Source organism: Gigantopelta aegis, chromosome 13, assembly GCF_016097555.1.
Source record: "Gigantopelta aegis isolate Gae_Host chromosome 13, Gae_host_genome, whole genome shotgun sequence".
Lineage (NCBI taxonomy): Eukaryota > Metazoa > Mollusca > Gastropoda > Neomphalida > Peltospiridae > Gigantopelta > Gigantopelta aegis.
In genome coordinates, this window is record NC_054711.1 from 13989305 (window position 1) to 14010062 (window position 20758).

Below are 20758 nucleotides of genomic sequence, written 5' to 3' on the forward strand. Positions count from 1 at the left end.
CTGAAATCGTCAATGATGTAATATGTGTTTAGTAGTACCGCGTCGTTCTTCTGAAGATGTTCTTGAAATGGACGCATTTACCCAAGCTATTGCTTGCTGGCCTTTAGGGATACTAATAATAACGTGCCCTGGTCGAGTAAATATTTTGTCTTGCAGTTTAGTATCTAAGTTCTAAGAATGCACATCAGGCGAACGATTTACCTCTGGGCTACCGTGTACAGGACAGCGTCTAGTAGGAAAACACACATACATATATATATATATGCTTCACGTGAACCTCACCAGTATTCTTGTTAAAAAAACTTATTCATTAAAGTACGAGCTCCCATTTTTGTATGAGGTCAGGATGATGTTTTGCTTAAAATAAACATTCGTATTTGCATTACTTCCAAACAGCTTAATAGAGCGTGTGCATGAAGGATTTGGACGTCAAACCCACCACCACTACCAACTCCCGCTCAAGCACATTTTAATTATGTTCAATACATTTTTAGAGGTAGCATGTCTCAACCCCTCTACAAACTACGCTTACTACTTTAGATTCCATGCAGGTCTTGTGCAATGGGTTCCAAATACATGGCTTACAACTAATATTGTGAGTATTGCGGTTGAAATATATAGTAAACAGTTTCCAGGCCAGCTAATTTTGCCCCGACATCTCCATCGTTTATGGCCGAATGTCAAAACGTGTTGCTCCAGCATTGGATAGAAGGGACATTTGATTTTCCCAAACACCCAATTTGCTCCAATAGGGTTGATTCCCTGCCCTGCTCGGCCTCGGCCGTACAAGCTTTCATTGTTGTAGGGAGATGGCTGACTTTTGCACGAATTAAACGAGTATGCCCGAATCAGAAAATAACCTTTATTCATATAAGCATTACTGGCAAACAGCTATACACATTTGCGCACGAATCACTACAAATTTTCAGGGATTACAATTAATACGGATGGTGGAATGAAGGAAATACATGGTGAAAAGGTTCCAGGCTAGCTAATTTTGACTCAACGTTTCTATAGGTTTTGTTGGCTTTATTTTTTGGCCGAATGCGAGAAACTGCTCCATTTACATGGGTTGTTTTCTTTCAGTGAATCTGACAGAAAGGAAGCCGTGTCTTTGTGTATCATGAATAACATCATGTCTTCAGTTTCCCTTGACAAGCGAGTTGAGATATTTAACAACGTCAGAAGACTCCAGTCAGTGCTGCCAAGTGTCCAATTACCAGTGGTACGTAATGAACAAATGGTTCCAGGTTTAAACCATTGCGAATAAGTGGTGTTTATATTTAAATTATTCAAGATAACCGGTTATTGTCTTAAATTGACATTAACTAGTTTCTGCTTTAGGTTGAGAATAACTACTTATGTTTAACTAGAACATTTGGCTATTGCTTCACGTTACTGACAATAACTGATTACAGTTTTGAAACATTTAGAAATATATAACTACTTTAATTAATAGCTGACTATTGCTTCAAGTTATTGTCAATAATTGGTTACAGTTTTGAAATATTTAGAAATATATAATTACTTTAATTAATAACAGCCTACTGGTTCAGGTTATTGTCAAGTATTTCAGCTATAGTTGTGCAATATTAACAACTTTAAATTAATACGTTGTTCGTGCTTTAAACCATTGGCTATAACCGGTTACTGTTTGATAGATATTAACAACAAATTGGTTATTGTTTTGAGATATTTAGGAATGCATGGCTACTTCAAATTAATTACTAGTTAATTCTTCAAGTTATTCGGAATAGCTGGCTACTGTCAGAAGTGTATGGGCTCCCATTGTTGTAGGGGGCAGGCTGGTTTTTGCCCGAATTACACAAACGTGTCAGAATCTGGATTACAACGTTTATGCATATTACTATTACTGTTAAAAAGCTGTATAGGGTTATGAACGAATTGCCACGCATTTTTACATGGATTACAATTAATATTGTAGATAGAATGGTGGAAATGCATGGTAAAGGTGTTTAGGCCAGCTCATTTTCCTCGAATTTCTCTATTATTTTAGCAGAACTGAACTGCCGCTCTCCCTTCCCCCATGCACCCCCCGACCCCGTCCCGTATGCTTATTGTGACTGATGTGACATATTTAGAAATATATCACTAATTAATAAATGAAACAAATAATTGATTAGTGCCTTTACTTACTACCAATAACTGGTCACTGTTTTGAGATATTGAGATCAAGTAAGATTTGTAGTTGTATGACTACTTTAAATTAATAACCGGTTATTCCTCAAACAACTAATTCTAATAGTTAACAACTTAACATTTCACTGTCATTCATTCTATTTTTTATATCTTCCTGTACTTTTTTTCAGAATGACTTCAAACTGTTCTGTGATCTTCCGTTCTCTCAACTCGAATCCACAGGCGTATATGTCAACATGTGAATTGGCTGATATCCGAACTGACCTGTGATCAGTTAAAGAAGTGGTCAGTAGTGACTGTAGTGGATGGATGTTTAAAAGAACTATATGGTGTTCAGAAATAGCTAACTGAGTGTTATATATAATTGTGCATATACCATGACGATAATATGAAAAACGACAAATGAAAGCAATTTATATTGCTGTAAACTAAATCCCATAGTCCATGGGCTACATACGGCCATTGTGCACCCCCAATACAACAATTCATTTGTCACCAGTGTTTCAGGGTACCCTAAAATGTAATTTCGTTTTGTTGCAAATTTAATAATCTTGTATTGTTATCACTTCTCACAGGCTTGAATTTATTTCATGGTGTCTTTCCCACCTCCATGGAAAAGAACTATGGTCCTATACTGAGGTAATAAATTATTTGTGCTAAAATATGTTGATGACACTGGACCTAACCTTACCAGGGGATCTGTATGTATGTATGTGCGTGTGTGGAACATTTCGGATATGAATTTAAATTATGAGTCAAAGCCTGTCTATACTGATCTTGTAGTCTTTGACTTACAGTATTAGTGATTGCTTTCTTACTTGTAATATTTTGATTTAAGCTATAATTGTCCAAGCCTAACATGTTTAGGGTATCGTTTTATTAATTAACCAATTAAATCTATGCCCATGATTAACAGTTTGACATATCATGATTCTGTATAATACTGCACAGTTGTGCACTTGCCGAAATTTACCATAGATAAGCGATCAATATTATAGTTTGAATGGTTAAATTTAGGTCGTGCTTTCGAAACATGGTATCGTGTTATTCTGCATTCCTTACCAAACCAAACTTTAGATGAATGTTGTTGTTGGCTTCTTACTGTATTAGAATGAGCAGAAATGCCAACAGGTTTTTTTTATACTTGTTTTCATAATATTCGCCAAATTGTTTATTAATCTGTTTATTGTTTCTCTATTATTTACATCACTATTTATAGATTCATTTTCGATATGAGATAAAAACAATTCTATGTCTTCGTCGTCAATGTTATTACCGTATGTATTTGCTGAATTGATATAAAGTTTTCTCTTTTTTTGTTTCCTTTTACATGTGTTAGTAATTTAATGCACTTTCAGGTTAGTATCAGCTAAGCATGCCAGTTCGAGATAAATTGGGCAATGGATAGCAGAAATTATAGCGCTGAAATCGTTAATCTTGTAATCGTGTATATGCTTTAGAAGCGACAAAGAAGCAATTATTATAGTCAACTACAGATGCGTCTTTACATGTAAATGTTCCTGTATATTTGTCGTTGCCAAGGCGAACATTTACAATAAACAAGTTAGTAGATTTACACATGTCTAGCAGTTGAAAAGCTATATTATTAGTTTTGACATCTTGGCTATTTCTATTCAAAGGAATATTCAAGTTAGCTAGACATGTTGCACTATTCAGATATCCATTCACTCGTTTATCTAGATCGAGCAAATCAGCAATGTTACTATCAGCAATAAAATCAGGTAAAGTACTAGTCCTGGCATTCATATCACCAAGTAAAAGAATATAGTCCGTCTTATTTACATGGTTTTGGATTTCTTGTTTTACAGTATAAAAAGTGTCAGCATTATACTATTTTGAGTTGTCTGGTGGAATATAGACCGCACCAATATGTAAATCATCCTGCAATTTTAAATACTTTCTGTCTATCTTACACTAAGATAAATATTCCAATTTATTGTCTAAAACGGTTACATATTTGCTTATTGCTTCCTTAATAAGTACATCAATACCTCCAGATCTACGTTTGGTTTTGGTCTGACAGTTATTACAACGCATAACATAGCCTGGGATAGCAATACTGTCATAGCAGTCTAGTTTCGCCTCTAGGAAACATACAATGTCATAATTATTAATAAAATCAAACATTTCTGGGAAATTAAATTTTTGTCCAAGACCACAAACATTTAATGTTGCAATCCTTAGATATGCTTGTTTAGCATTGGTCTCGTCATTGATGCTGTATATTTTGTCATTATTCGGGGTTGCATTAGTGCCGTTTATATTTTATGTGTCCGTTGTGTTATGTGCAGCATCACTGTTGTGATCATAACATAAAGTTTCAAAAGCCTTATTATAAACATAGTGCTGTGACAAATCATTATGATTTGCAACATCTTCTGCCAAGGAATTATATAATGAGCTGTCAGTGAGAGAAGCAGCACGTTGCATATTAATAGTATGTACAGTTTTACTATAATCATTGATAGTACCATCATTACCAACACAATAATCGGTAATATGGCGGTACGACACATCATTTCCATTTATAACGTCATTTGTCATAAGGTTATTTATACTATTGCCATGAATATCCTCACACGGTATACTCATATCATGGAAGATGTTTGTTCCAGCCATTATATTTTCTGTGGCGACTACACAAGTTGACCACTGAACACAGTTGGTATGCCCAAGCTGATACGTGTTGAAGTCGTTTTGGGAACGGTAACAATTAGCTGAATTATAATTAAATGGCTGGAAAAATGTTTGATACCACTAGTCAAACTGATAGTTGTTCTGTTGGGGTAGGGCAGGAGCAGTGGATCTCTGTGGAGCATGATTGACTACATGTTGTGGGTAATACAGTGGTTGTGGTGGCAATGGGTCCGAGTGTGGCGCATATTGACCGTTACCATGGTAAGGTGGGGGTGGGCGGCGGGACGGAGGTGCGGTTCGTGGAGGATTTGTATTGGTATTCGGACAGACACGCATTCCATTAATAAAGAGTTTATCTTTGACAAGTCTGACATGTTCTCCTCTAGTCTTAGCTTGACGCACGAGCGGGTAAAGTTCGCGTTTTCGTTCCGCAACCTTCCGTGGAAACTGTTCATTAACACCCATTACCATAGTTTAACACTCAATAGCCGATGTGTTTTTCGTGCTGGATTGTCGTTAAACATTCATTCATTCTTTGTTCATTAACACCAAACGCCGTGTCTCTAAGTTTCACCGGAGCAGCCGAGCGTACTATCTTCCATCTTCCAAGCGTGCAACAATCGTCCTCGGTCGTGTCCCTGTTCTGCCTGGGGGCCCTATGCGGTGCGTATTTTGGAATATAATATCTTCCTCAATGTCGAGGTGGGTTTTTTTTTTTTTTTTTTTTTTTATGACTGTTTTTAGTAATGTATCACAGTTCTCGTCTTGCTGTTCTGGCAATCCACTAAATAAAGGGTGTTTTTTTTCAACACCTCCATTTCACTATATAAGTAACCAGCTTGACCGGATCAGGTGGCAAAGGATTTTTTTTACTTCGTTTATTTCACCAGTTTGGCTTTGTAAAGATGTTTACACATTGCCTACCCGTATCGCTTGTTGTCGGATACTGTTATCATATCTGTCACAAATAGAGGCAACAGTTTGTTCTATCTTACCAAGTACAGTTCAGTGTGTTAGTTAGCAGGTTTAAAGAGTCACTGGTAACATCAAGTTTTGACAGTTGTTGCACGGATGCCTGAATTGCGTTTAGTTTTGCCACCATGTATCTATACTGGGCGTGTGGGATTGTTACGTAGAGAAATCATTGGCTGGTCCCCTGCACTGGATGCTGAAGTATGGTGGGTAGAATGCATCAGTGGCGGATTCCAAATACTTGGGTATACTGAATACAAGTTGCCTAAGCATGTGGTGTGTGTGTGTTCGTGTGTGTGTGTGTGTCGGGGGGGGGGGGGGGGGGGGTTGCAGGCGTAGCTAAAATTGCACTAGTATATTGGTGCATATTTGGGTTGTAATTGTGGTCATTAATAGCACGGAGACTGCTAGACATCAGACTGGGTAGAGATGGATTAGATGTCCTTGAAAGTTCGTGTTTACCTCAACACGGTTCATTACACACGAACTCGTTTCTCACAATTTCCATTGATTTTTTATTATCAACATTTTCGTGTTGTTTCTTCTTCTTTTTTGACATTTGATCTTGGGTTATATCGTCAGTGATACCACCAACATTACCATAACAGTTTACGTAATGAAACGATAATTTACTGCTTGTATTTAGTCGTTAAGACACCAAGAGTGCTTGTCCACATGTCACTGCAGCCGCTATCTTTGTCAGTACCTGTCCAAGAGAAACCTTTTCGGTGTTGTATCAAAATATGTATGTTGTTTAACAAAACATGTACTTATAATAATTTGTAAACAATGATTTTAAATATATAAGGCAAATTAAAAATGGCGTCTTCGAGAACAAATGCTAAGAGACAAAATGTTTGGAAAACGAATTTAACAATTTTATTGGCTTGCAATCGTGTTAGAAGTTGAACAAATGAATGTTTATAAGAGTAAAATCGTTTCGTTAAAAAAATATAAGCTGCATTCTGAGTTTTAATAAACATATAAACAGACATCCATAAATATATGCATATTAGAACATATACGGGTCATATAGTCTATGCAAGTATCTGTAAAGAAAGTTTTCCCAGCAGAGGCTGCGACAACCATGTGACTTCAATAATCAGATAACAGTCTAGTTGAGAACAGACACAAATAGTTTTTAAAATGACAGTCTTTGAAAATTATGAGGCGGGACGTAGCCGAGAGATAAAGCGCTCGTTTGATGCGCGGTCGATTAGGGATCGATCCCCGTCGGTGGGCCCATTGGACTATTTCTCCTCCAAGCCAGTGCGCGCCACGACTGGTATATCAAAGGTTGTGGTATGTGCTATCCTGTCTGTGGGTTGGTGCATATTAAAGAATTATTGCTACTAATGGAAAACAAAATGTAGCGGGTTTCCTTTCTGAGACTATATGTCAAAATGACCAAATGTTTGACATCCAGTGTCTGATGATTAATGAATCAATATGCTCTAGTGGTGTCGTTAAACAAAACAAACTTCTTGAAAACTATAGACAAAGATGGTATTAAGAAATATGCCGTGTTTACAAGTTCAATCTTGCTTTCTTTGCTCGGTTTATCCTTATTTTTACGAACATTTTTGTCAATGTGACTGACATTTGTTTACTCTCCCCATGCGAAAGTCAACGATATCAGAAATCTTCCAATGTACATACTGTTGGGCACAAACGACGCAACCACCAACACAGGGCAATGGACGATACTACATATGAAAATCACAAAAAAGGAAAAAAGTTAAACATTTTATTATTTTAGGTACAATCTTCATTTAAAAATAGCCGTTTAATATGACTGTATTAAACGGCTATTTTCTTTTTAGTGAAGATGGACATTACATAGACTTAGATAAATACGAATTGCGAAATAATGAAATGTTATATCAGATGAAGATAATGCTACTTAAATAAGTGTGTGTATGTGTGTGTGTGTGTGTGTGTGTGTGTGTGTGTGTGTGTGTGTGTGTGTGTGTGTGTGTGTGTGTGTGTGTGTGAATACGAATGTAATTGCTATAAGATTAAGTTAGTAATACATATTGCCATAATACTACTACGATTTATAATATTCACAATAATATATTATGTTACATTTACTGCAATATTTAAAAACGTTAATGAAATTTTCAAATGTTTTGTTTTTGTTTTCTTTCTTTTTTAATTTATTGTTGTGATTATATCCAGTTACGGTTCAAGCTGGTTTCCTCTGGTAGCTGGTTTCCTATGATGACTCGTAGTCATCAGACGAAACCCGCCACATTGGGGTTGGGTGCTCTGTAATATGCAACATGAGTGTATCCTGAAGTCACAAAATGCTTGCACCAGCATCTCTACTCAAAATCATCAAATGCAACTGCACGTGGCAAAAAACACACGTGTTCATGTCGACAAAAATGGGCTCCAATGTAATTTGATATGTCATCAGTGTAGTGGAATAACCTCGAGGAATGGACAAGCACACGATTGTACTGACACAATGCACTAATCCGTGAGCAAATCATCTTCTGAGAAAGAGAGAATGTTGTGTTAAATATGATATATTGTTTAAGGTAATATCCATTGATAAGAGTGCATATATGTAATATATTGATGTTAGTCATCTTACAAATTGGCATAACTATTTACGTTAGCCAGGGGTTTGAATAAAGAGTTGTTACAGCCATTTAACGACATGTCAGTGGTCTTCGTTATGATACATATGATAATATTGTACGTTTCGTGAAATATTTACAATTTTAGATGACCCTGAACATGAAATATATGTTTTATTCTATGTATTTTTTAAGCTAATGTGAATGGACTCATCATATATGTATTTATCTTTATTGGTTCCATATGTCTTCTGTTATTTGTTCTTTTTTACGTTAATGTTGAGGTGACCATCTTTAATTTGATCTAATTTGAGGTACTTCCCTAGATCACACTTTAGTAAACTTTTTTTCTTTCTTTTTTCATTTACGTATCAAAGAGCCGAACTATCAAGAGAAACCTTTTCTGACAATTCTGTTAAGCCTACATGAAACAAAAAGGCTTTAACGCCTACCCGACATGTTATATTATCGACATGTTATATTATATTTAGTTTATATGAAGAAAAAGAAAACAACAAAAAACACAAAAGAAAACTATAACCCATGGTCCAGAAAATCAACCCGTTTTGAAAATATCATGGTTATGGGACTCAAACTATGGTAAAATGTTACAAGAATGACGTAGATGGGGTGGGGATTTGCTTTTTGTCATGATGAATTGGAATTGTAGAATGCAGAAAATATTCCATGTTATTCATCTAGCACGTACCCCAGTGCTAAAACGTTCAACTGATGCGCGGTCGGTCTATGATCGGTGGACCCATTAAGCTATTTCTCGTTTCAGTTATTGCACCGCAACTGGTATATCAAAGGCCGTGGTATGTGTTATCACGTATGTGGGAAGATCATTTCCTACTAATGGAAAATGTAGCGTGTTTGCTCTCTAAGACTAAATGTCAAAATTACTAAATGTTTGACATCCAATAGCCGATGATTAATACATCAATGTGATCTAGTGGTGTTGTTAAACAAAACAAGCTTCCATCATTCTAATTTCAAAACATCACACTTCTATACAAGTACGTGCATGCGCTGAATATACTAACACCACAGCTATGAATGAAACTGCTGGATTCAATGGAAATTCAAATAATTCTTTACAATTTTAATGGCAAGTATCGTGGGTTATAATAACAACAAGTGTATGCTTTTGCATTTAAACATTGAACCGAACGAAGTTGACTCTTTCATTTACGTGTTTAAGTCAACTTTAGGATTTATATGCATGCTTCTATGGTTTTAGGGTTTAAATACAAAATGGAAACAAATAGTTTTAAATGCACTGTTAAAGTGGAATGCATGATTTGTTTTCCATAGTAGGATTATAATTAGGCCACTGCCAGTGTCTTCACACACACACACACACACACACACACACACACACACACACACACACACACATATGTACATATATTTATATATATATATATATATATATATAATATATATTATATATATATATATATACCACACACACACACACACTGCTCGTATGTTTATGACAATAGAATTAGATCACACTCAACGATTTAAACAAATTTACTGGAAAACGGATGCTGTTTGTATCCTGTCTAGTTACTTGAATCAAACGTGAATCATGTACACCTACCACTCGCTTAAGGCGACGCCACACGATACGAGCATATAGCCGCTTCCATCGCAACAGATCAAGTCATAATGTTTGGCTATTCTCGTATTGGGTGTCGTGTGGTCGTCGCCTTTAGACTTCTTTTTGTCACTTGGTCCAGAACCATCCTTGCAAGTATGGGTAAACAGCAACAGTAAACGACAATAATGTGTTACATAAATTTATTTTGTGTGTATACAATAGAAGAATTTAATTTACAATGAAACGGAAGTGGAAGTTTACTTAGTGACATACAATACATCATATTTGTTTTAGCAGCACCACCCACAGATATAATAGTACACATCACAGCGTTTCTTACACTAGTTATGGAGCACTGGTTGGAACGAGAATTAGTGTAATGGGTCCACCGAAGGTTATCAATCCTGCACTGTTCTATAGCAAGAGATATAGCGTAACGGATCTAGCGAAATATCCAAATACGTCTGTACATTTCATTGGGGGTGGGGTCGGGTGTCTAAACTACGACACATAATACTTGAAGCGTGTGCTCTGTCCCCGGTCTCGGTGGTGTGGAAGCTAAGCAATAAGACTTATGGCTGATAGATACAGGCTGCCACCCAGAGCGAGTTTAATGATTCAAGGTGTATAAACACCACTCACATACATGATAGATAAACACCGCAACGTTTGTTACACTAAGTATGGAACACTGGTTGGAACGAGATCTAGCCTAATGGGTCCACAATCCTGGAATATAGGGAAACATCCAAACAAGCCTGTTCATTTTAATGGGGGAGAGGGTGTCTAAACTACGGCACATAATACTAATAGCGTGTGCTCTGTCACCGGCCTCGGTGGTGTGGCAGCTAAGCCATCAGACTTAAGGCTGGTAGGTTCTGGGTTTGTATTCCGGACCTTAATTAGATCAAGGAGCAGGAGTTAGCTCATTGGTAGAGCGCTCGCTTGATGCGCGATCCATTTAGGATCGATTCCCGTCGGGGGCCCAGTGTTTCACAATTGGTGAGACGAAGACCGTGGTTTGAACCGTGGTCAGTGGGATGGTGCGAATAAAATATCCCTTGCTGCTAATCGAAAAGAGTAGCCCATGAAGTGGCGACAGCGGAGTTCCTCTTTCAATATATGTGTGGCCCTTACCCATATGTCCGACGACATATAACCGTAAATAAAATGTGTTGAATGTGTCGTTAAATACAAAACATGTCCTATTTAATTGGATAAAAGCACGAATATAAGTAATAAAAAACTGAGTTAGACCTCGGTTCTAATATTCAGTATGGCCAAATCATTGTTAATGTTAAAGTTATCATGAAAACGTGTTCAAACCGGCCTCGGTGATGTAGTGGTTATGTCATGGGACGTTTGGCTGGTAGGTACTGGGTTCTCTATCCCACCTGAGGCAATGGGGGGGGGGGGGGGGGGGGGGGGGGGGGGGGGGGGGGGGGGGGGGTTCAACCCAGATTGAGTGCACCGCTAGGCTCAATGGGTAAGCGTAAGGCAACATACACCGAGTTTCATCCATTTCACGGGTGCGATTATGGGTGTGTCTCTCGAGTGTATGACCCCACATGGGGGATTATTACCCGGCATGCATTACAGGTTCCGTGTACCCCAGGCTCGGGTGATACGGAGATAGCTCAACTGACAGCAAGCGTGTAGCGCGGACCTGTCAAGTAGTCCCATACCGAAATGGAAATATTGCGGCTTCACCATTCGTCTCATCATCATCCATGTTTTTAATGTCCAAAATACAAAACAATGCCCTTGCCTCTGTGTTAAATGTTTGTGGCGTTTAAAAAAAAAACCACGAAAAAAACACACAACAAAAACCTGTTTATGTCATGAATACGATTTATATGAAATGCATTACCTAATATAGTTCAAGGATTAGTTCAAGGAGCAGTGTGCATTATAAGACGGGCACACTATTCCAAAACTCACATTATAATTATAGAGTGAAACATCTTACAGAAACACAGTTACTCTGAGATGGGAACCCAGTAGCTACAAGCACGATGAAATTTGTTTTATTTAACTACACCACTAGAGCACATTCATTTACTAATCATCGGCTATTCGATATCAAACATTTGGTCATTTTTACATGCATGTATCATATTCTTGGAGAGGAAACCCGCTACGTTTTTCCATTAGTAGCACGATATCTTTTATCAACACCATCCACACACAGGATAGCACATATCACAGCCTTTGGTGTACCAGTGAGCGCTTTACCAGTTGGCTACGTTCTGCCACTGAGACGACTCAACCACGATACAACGACGTGGTATATGTTCGGTACAGAAATCTAGTCAGCAAACCGCCCCATCCTCTCTCCATCCCCTGCCCCCCCCCCCCACCACCCTCTCTCTCTCTCTCTCTCTCTCTCTCTCTCTCTCTCTCTCTCTCTCTCTCTCTCTCTCTCTCTCTCTCTCTCTCTCTCTGTGTGTATGTATATATATCACACACTGTGATTGCACTGAACACATATAGCACATATCAGAGCCTTTGGTGTACCAGTGAGCGCTTTACCATTTGGCTACGTTCCGCCACTGAGACGACTCAACCACGATACAACGACGTGGTATATGTTCGGTACAAAAAATCTAGTCAGCAAAGCCCCCCCCCCCCCCCCCCTCTCTCTCTCTCTCTCTCTCTCTCTCTCTCTCTCTCTCTCTCTCTCTCTCTCTCTCTCTCTCTCTCTCTCTCTCTCTCTTTCTCTGTATGCATATATATATATCACACACTTTGATTGCACTGAAAATGTATATATCTATATATATCTATATATATATATATATATATATATATATATATATATATATATAAACATCCTGTTTTCGCGACACATAGTTTACTCATTCGTACACAAAAAGGAAACAGTTCCGTTCCTCAAAAACGACATTTTTAACTTCCTGGTTTGAGAGATGTCACAAAATGTCGACGTGTTGGTCATGTCTGCTTCTCGTCGCATCATGGATTTGTCTTCAAACACATTCAGTGTTAGGTAAGAAGTGTTTTTGTGTTTGTTTGTTTTTTAAGTTAAATAAGTGAAATCACTAAGAATATGTTATAGTAGTGTGGATTCAGATTTGGATGTCGTCGTATATTCAAACAAACCCAAATATATTCCAATTGAAAGAACATTTTATGTTTTTAATAACAGTGTTGAAATCTGCGCCATGAATGAATTAGGTATAGTGATAACTAAAATGTCTCTATATCAGTCAATATACAAAAACGAATAACAAATAACTCCTTATATTAATGCTAATTTTCTCTACAAGCTCATAAAATGTAAGTATTTTAATTGGGTCAGCAGTGGTCAAAAGGTCACCATTTTGGACAGGCGCTTACAATCTGAGCATTTTGTTTGTCAAACTTCTCTCTCATTTCTGTAAAATGTTGTTTATCAAATGTGTTAAACTATTTGTGTATACTTCGGTGTATATGGAAAAGGCAAACAACTCGTTTAGCTAACTGGTTCCAACGTAACATATATAATGGTATGATTTTTTATGATAAGACAGTTTGTCGAAATTTCCTATATTTAAGGGTAGGGGAAGTATGCCACATAACTCTGAACGTTATAATGGTGAGATTATATATTATCACAAAAAGTGAATGTGCTAAAATGAGGTAATCGTTGATCTGCATTTCTGAACGGTTGGTTGATTAATTAGGTCACCAGAGGTCAAAAGACGCTTAAACCTGGGCTATCGGCTTTGGTCTGACTATAACATTTCTATGAAATGTGATTTATAAACAAACAAATAATACCCATGAATTCGTTGACATTCACTTGCTATGATCATGGGAGGGATTGAGAAAAAGAAAGTATTTTTTTATGTATAATCTTGAGTTAATAATTTTCAATTAATTTGTTCGGGTTTATGTTGCCAAATAGATTGGAATAATATTTTGTTTAAATTTTAATAGTTGTTTTTTATTGGTTTTGGTAAAGCACTTAATAAATGTGTAACTTGAGGTATTGTTAATGTTTGTTTTGTTTTTTTGTTTTTTTCTTATAATTGTAACTCTTCCTAAGACGGTCAGCTTCCTTCGTGACACAAGTGTCATCAAATCTGGAACCTGTTTTATCCTCGAATCAAAATTATATGTTACTACTTCTTTTAAATTTATTGTAAAATCAATACCTACGTAGTTACATGAATTGGTTTGCACCCCATTCTAATTCCAACGTCTATAAAGGTAGATGTCTTTAATTGTTTTTTGATAGTTATCCAAATGGTTTTTGATTTAGTGTAATTTATATTTTTAGACCGGAGATTTACGAATAGTAATCAAGTAATATCATAGCACTTTACGACTCGGGAGATCCTTTAAGAGTAAAACTTGTATCATCGGCATATTGACATTCTTCGCAATCAATAGTAATACCTTTAACATTTGTGTTATGTTAAACTAAAATTGAGATAATATCAGCACAAATTATAAATATATACGTGTATAGCGAAAGGGGGTACCCTTGAATACACCCTGTTTCTATCTTAAATGTTTTTCATAAGTAACCATTTTGCAAACCGATAGACATCGAATTTTTAAAAGGTTTTAATCCATCTCTTAAAGGGGCATACCCTAGTTTCAACCCGTGAAAAATAACACTAACTTCAGTTAATATACAAACTTGTAACACATGTGAATACAGTTACACTTGAGTGAAACATGAGTCTGTGACTTTGAAATGGTCAAACACCCTCTAAACATAGACTAAAACTGGACTCCATAACTCTAATTTATCAGACGCACGTGCGTTTTTAAAAATATGAGAAATGCATTTTGTGATATTTAAAACACTAGCATAACCAAAATGGATGAAGTAAAGTATGATTTCAGTTATCAAAAAAGGCTATAATAGTTTAAAAAAATATGCCTTAGTGTTTAAAAACTATGGCAGGTCCCTTTAATGAGTTTTGAAAATTAAATATTATTAAAGCTCTTTCGATAAAAGACCATGACATTGGGTCACCAATTTATAGGAAATTGCCTGGGCTAATTTTGCTTCTAAATGCAAGTGATTGTGCCTAGTTTTTGCACTGGGGACATTTCTTCAGTATATAGCTATACTTTATTGACCTGAATATAAAATGACCTAAATCTGTCCAAACAAAGTTGAATCCGTCTGAGCCAGGAATTTTGTCGTTATTCGTACATTTAATTACGTTTAAAACGTCTAAATATTGTGCTTCTTCATTTGTTAACTTATTAAAATTGTAATTGGATAATCCCTCCACTATGCAAGTATTTGGTTGTTTACTTAGTGCAGAATATAAGTTTTGGTAAAAACGTTTTCTTTCTGTTAGAGTATATTTTTGGCCTGTTCTTACTGTACTGTTATTTAATTATATCCTTGTTATTAATTTGCTATAGTAATGCCTAGACTCCATGTTTCAGAAATATTTGGTTGACTTTTCACTAGCCTTGATCCAGTTTACCATGGCTCGAATGAAATGCTCTTTGAGTTTTTCTCTTCTCAAATCTAATAATTCTTGCTCTTTGTTTTCTTCTAATATTTTAAAGTTTGTGTTTTCATTAGCTTTTAGTACTTTAATATTTTCACGTAGGCTAGTGTCTAACTCATTTAAAAAATGTTTTTCTATATACGCTGAATAGGATATTGTTAATTTTATTTCCATCTTCATCGAAAGAATAGATCGCTTTGATATCGCCAACTGATAAAAAGTAGTTTCGTTTAGTATTATCTGGTAAATGGCACATCTTAGTGTATAAATAGTTTTAATTTTTTTTTTAGTATATTTCTAAAATTCAAATAAAGCTGCATTCCTTTAAAAAATAATATTTTTGTGTTTTATTTGAAATTTTATCTTATAAAAAATATTTTAAACCTTAAAAATCTTTGTGTGATTTGTTCAAAATGTTTGAAAAAGATCTAAAACGTACTAAATTCGTTACGCGGTTTTTGCCAGGGCGTACGGGATTGTACGCCCCTTCAAATTCTGTATTTCCTATATTATTATCTGGTAAATGGCATATCTTAGTGTATACATAGTTTTAAAAAAATGTTAGTATATTTCTAAAATTCATATAAAGCTGCATTCCTTTAAAAAAAACAATATTTTTGTGTTTTATTTGAAATTTTATCTTATAAAAAATATTATAAACCTTAAAAATCTTTGTGTGATTTGTTCAAAATGTTTGAAAAAGATCTAAAAGGTAATAAATTCATTACGCGGTTTTTGCCAGGGTGTACGGGATTGTACGCCCTGGCAAAAACCGCGTAACTAATAATATTACGGGAGTGACCTGATACACGTAATATATTTCGTGGCCAATATAAGACTTAAATAACACTAAATAGATAACACTTCTGGGAATGCCGCCATCTGTTACCGAATCAAAGCCTGTTTTTCTTAAACACAGATCTTTATGCATTGTGAATGTATTATTATGATGATGATGATGATGATGATGATGATTATTATGATTATTATTATTATTATTATTATTATTATTCTAAGATATTTTTCCACAAACCAAATATATTCAATGAATAACAAGACAGTGCTTGGATAATAATGGCCGCAGTTCTTTTAATACAAATAAGGAATATGGTGTACACGCATACATGTTATATGCCTAATCCGATGGGTAACTACCCCCTAGTTGTGAGCCATAGTAGGGCAGCTCTATCCAACATGTGCATACATAAGTGGGTATGTATCGCTGCGTATCTATCTACCGGTAATGGAAACAGCAGCACCTAAACGACTTCCTAGTGCAAAACATAGCAGAATATACCAAACACAAGTACATAAAAGGCCGTATAACTCACTCTCTCCTGCATTCCACCCAAAAAAGTCCCACGGGTAATCCAAGATAAGGTTCGGACCAATACCAGAGCCATAGGACGCATTCGCCAGAGCATGTGAGAACTACCAATGCATTCCAACCAAACAACGTCCAAGAGTATACTAAGGCAAGTTTTTGGCCCTCTATCAGAGCCATATGAAACATTAATAACTTTAATAATTTACATTATATTAAAACCATAGCTGCATTTGTATGCGTGCCAACCATATCCTGCCAGAACCGCTACATGTTGCATTGTAATAGTCACTACGAAGTCACACACTATAAGAGAAGGTTACACTTGAAGGTCACATTTCATAAGGAAACAGGTTACCCTTGATGGCAACAGTGCTTAATGTCTCGCAGCCAATATTAGTCACCATTATCACAATATGACCACTTCATGCGCTATTCAATAGTCAATCCAAATACCAGTTTCCTGAAAGAAAATAAAACTCCACAGCAGAAAGATGCAACAATATTAAGTTATACACAAGAAACAGACTATTAAAATGATGTTAACATACATTATTCAGGGGAAAAAAGAAACCTTACACAAGTATATTATTGAAATAGTTTTATCATTTTCAATTTAAAAAAAAAATGTATTACTTTTTCCAATGTGTATGACTTATCTGCATGCAATAGACATAACAATCTCGATTCACAAACAATAGAGGTAGCACTAACTAGGAAAGATGCACACGTGGGTTTCTTGACATTTATCGTGCACGTTCAACTGATTTTGATCGTCATTTTGATAGAAATGTTTGCTAGGATACCTTCAAACCAAAAAACATCAAATTCCTTTTCGAAGAAACCATACAACGATGCCGCGTCTTGACAACAGTACCAGGGAATGATCAATTGTTATGTTGCAGGCTAGTGCAACGCATGAAGACGTTGCCGGCGATATTGAGTGGATAGAACAACCATTTCCAGGCTATGGCAGCGATATATGATGACCAACGCTACTGCTGACCTATCAAGATCAGGTAGACCTAGGGTAACCACACCGAGACATGATAGATTCATCCTGTTATGACATCTGCATAATTGGTCCGAAATGCCTTCACATACTGTATCTGTGTTTCCTAGTCTGCGCAGGATTTCTCCTAGAACTGTACGTCATCATTTGGCTGAAGCAGGCCTACGCTCAAGAAGACCCTACCGAGGACCTATGCTGACTCAACGCCACCGCCATCAGCATCTGGCGTGCTTGCGACATCACCTGCGGTGGAGGGTTCGTGACTGGCAGGAGGTCTTGTTTATAGACGAGTCTCGGTTTACTCTACATTATGCTGACGGCCGCAGAAGTGGTTAGAGGTATTCGGACCCTTGTCTCTTGCGTCACGATCGTTTTGGGGGTGGAAGCGTTATGGTGTGGGGCGGGATTACAAAAAACGGTCGCACAGAACTCGTGTTCGTGAATGGAACACTAAATGCTCAGCGCTATCGAGAACAAATCCTGATTCCGCACGTTTTACCTTTTATGGCAGCCAACGGAGGGACATCCCAACAGGACAACGCACGTGTCCACGTCGCAAACATCAACATCGACTTCCTCCAGCAACATAACGTGTATGTGTTACCGTGCCCGGCGCTCTCACTTGATCTCTCCCCGATAGAGAATATGTGGGACCAGTTATGCAAACAAGGGAGAAGACGACGTCAGCAACCAGAAACGTTGGCGGAACATAGGAAAGCTTTGCGGCAGGTGTGGCAGCGTATCCCCACGGAACAGATAAACCACTTGGTTGCGTCTATGCGTCGTCGATGCCAGGTTCTAATCAGGTTGACTTTGTGAACTTGTGGTTTTAACAAAACAAAACAATTGTGGTAACGTCGCTTCGCGCTGATGTGACAGCTACTAACTTGTCTTGTCGTCCCTGATTGACTCAACAATGTTTGTTGCCACATCATTTTATTTTGTAATAATAAATTGAAACATATTAAAGCTGTATCATAAAATACACATGTAATGTTTCCTTTGTACCTCAGTATATATAAGATTCTGCGTACAAATCCAAAATCACAAAAATATTAATTATAAATGTGGACACAAGTTTTAATTTTAAGTGTACACGAAGGGGGAGTGGTGGGTGGAAGAGAAATTAGTTTATTATATTTGACGTCAATTAATTCAAGAAGAATAACTCTGCTCCTTAACTCCAAAACGCATTTGCTCGTCTCACACCAAGTTTTAAAAAATAAATCGTATTAATATTAAGATTCGTCATGAATAATAACACCATTATAAGTAACTTAAGAATGACTTGAACGTTCTGTGGTGTGCAGGTTTTCTAAGCAGTGAGGCGTGCTGACCTTTCTCTTTTGTTTGGTGCGAGATTGCGCTCACAACTAGTGTTGCATAGACTGTTGTTACCTCGTCATTGAATATATTCACTGTATAAAACAAATCCTCCATATACCGTCGTGTGATGGCCTGGGTATACTGACTAAAGTTTCAAAAATCTATGTCAAATACTTTACCTGGTATAGTTCAGTGATCATCAGGAGCAGTGTGTTGTCTGATCAGGCCCGTTGGAACTGAAAGGGCGGGGGTTGGGCGTTAAGCAAAACAAACTTTAATATTTCTTATGGAAGGGGCCCACTATTCCGAAATACACTAATATGCATTATAATTATAGAGGGAAGCGTCCTACAGAAACACGGTTAAAACCTACTCTGACATGGAAACCCAGTAGCTACAAGTCACATGAAAGTTAAATTGTTTTGTTTAACGACACCACTAGAGCATATTCATTTATTAATAATCGGATATTTGGTGTTAAACATTTGGTCATTTTTACATATTATAGTGTTGGAGAGGAAACCCGCTAAGTTTCTCCATTAGTAGCAAGGGATCTTTTAAAAGCACTATCCCACATGCAGGACAGCACATACCACAACCTTTGATATACCAGCCATAGTCCAATGGTTAGAACGAGAAATAGGTCAATGAGCCCCCCGACGGGAATAGAACAACACCCTTACAGAATCCACGTTAGACATTATAATGTTTGTACGTATATGGGTTTTGTTTCTTTCGGGGGGGGGGGGGGGGGGGTCTTGTTTTCACAGCTCATTGCTAAAGTGTAATGCCACTATACCAGCTTTATCTCTCTCTCCGAAATACACGAGGGTAATAATGTATTTATCATATAATCTCAAGCTTAATACATAATGTTTTTGTAAACACTTTACAAGACTATAATATTTCGAGTCAGCCACTACTCGATATTCAAATGACGTAGGACTATTTAATGTTGTTTTTGTTTGAATGGAAATTACGTCAGACTTAAGTGATGTCATTTGGAAATCTTCAAAATAAACTAATACATGACGTTTTTTTGTGAGGGGTTTTTGTGTGGGTTTTTTCTTCAGAACGCTTAACAACTTTCAATGTAAAGTTGCTATGGAAATGCTTATAAATGCATACGAAAAGTATGAAGTGTGACGGTAGTGCGTGTGCTTAAATGTGAATAAACGTAGTGTGTAACTTGCATCTAATTTGCAAATACGTAATACTTTGAATACACTGCATACGCTACTACATACCTATTATATGAGCGCGCGCGCACATACACACACGCACAAAGAAACATACAGACATACGCACGCACATACGCACACAAACGCATATACACAGACATGCACACACACAAACACACACACACACACACACGCAATCACCATTGCGTGTTCCTTCCATTCTGTTTATATGTAAAATACGCCTAATAGGCGCTATGTTTTGAAAAGGTCGCCAAGTAATACGCATATTGCCCTTTATTACCCATATGGTTACAATAAATAAAAATTATGTGATCTAATGGTGTCTTTAATAGAAGAAAAAAAAAGGATCGAAAAGACAATAGTTAGTTTCGACACAATGTTATGTTTTTACTGTTGTTGTTGTGGCGGGCCCCCTCGGTTGTGG

The 20758-nt window shown here is 36.8% G+C and overlaps 1 protein-coding gene across 1 annotated transcript in view; it reads right to left on the reverse strand.

The window, feature by feature from the left end:
- Positions 1-20758, reverse strand: part of LOC121387154 (receptor-type tyrosine-protein phosphatase mu-like) — a 67285-nt gene that overhangs the window by 17008 nt on the left and 29519 nt on the right. The gene's annotated exons all lie outside the window — the stretch shown is intronic.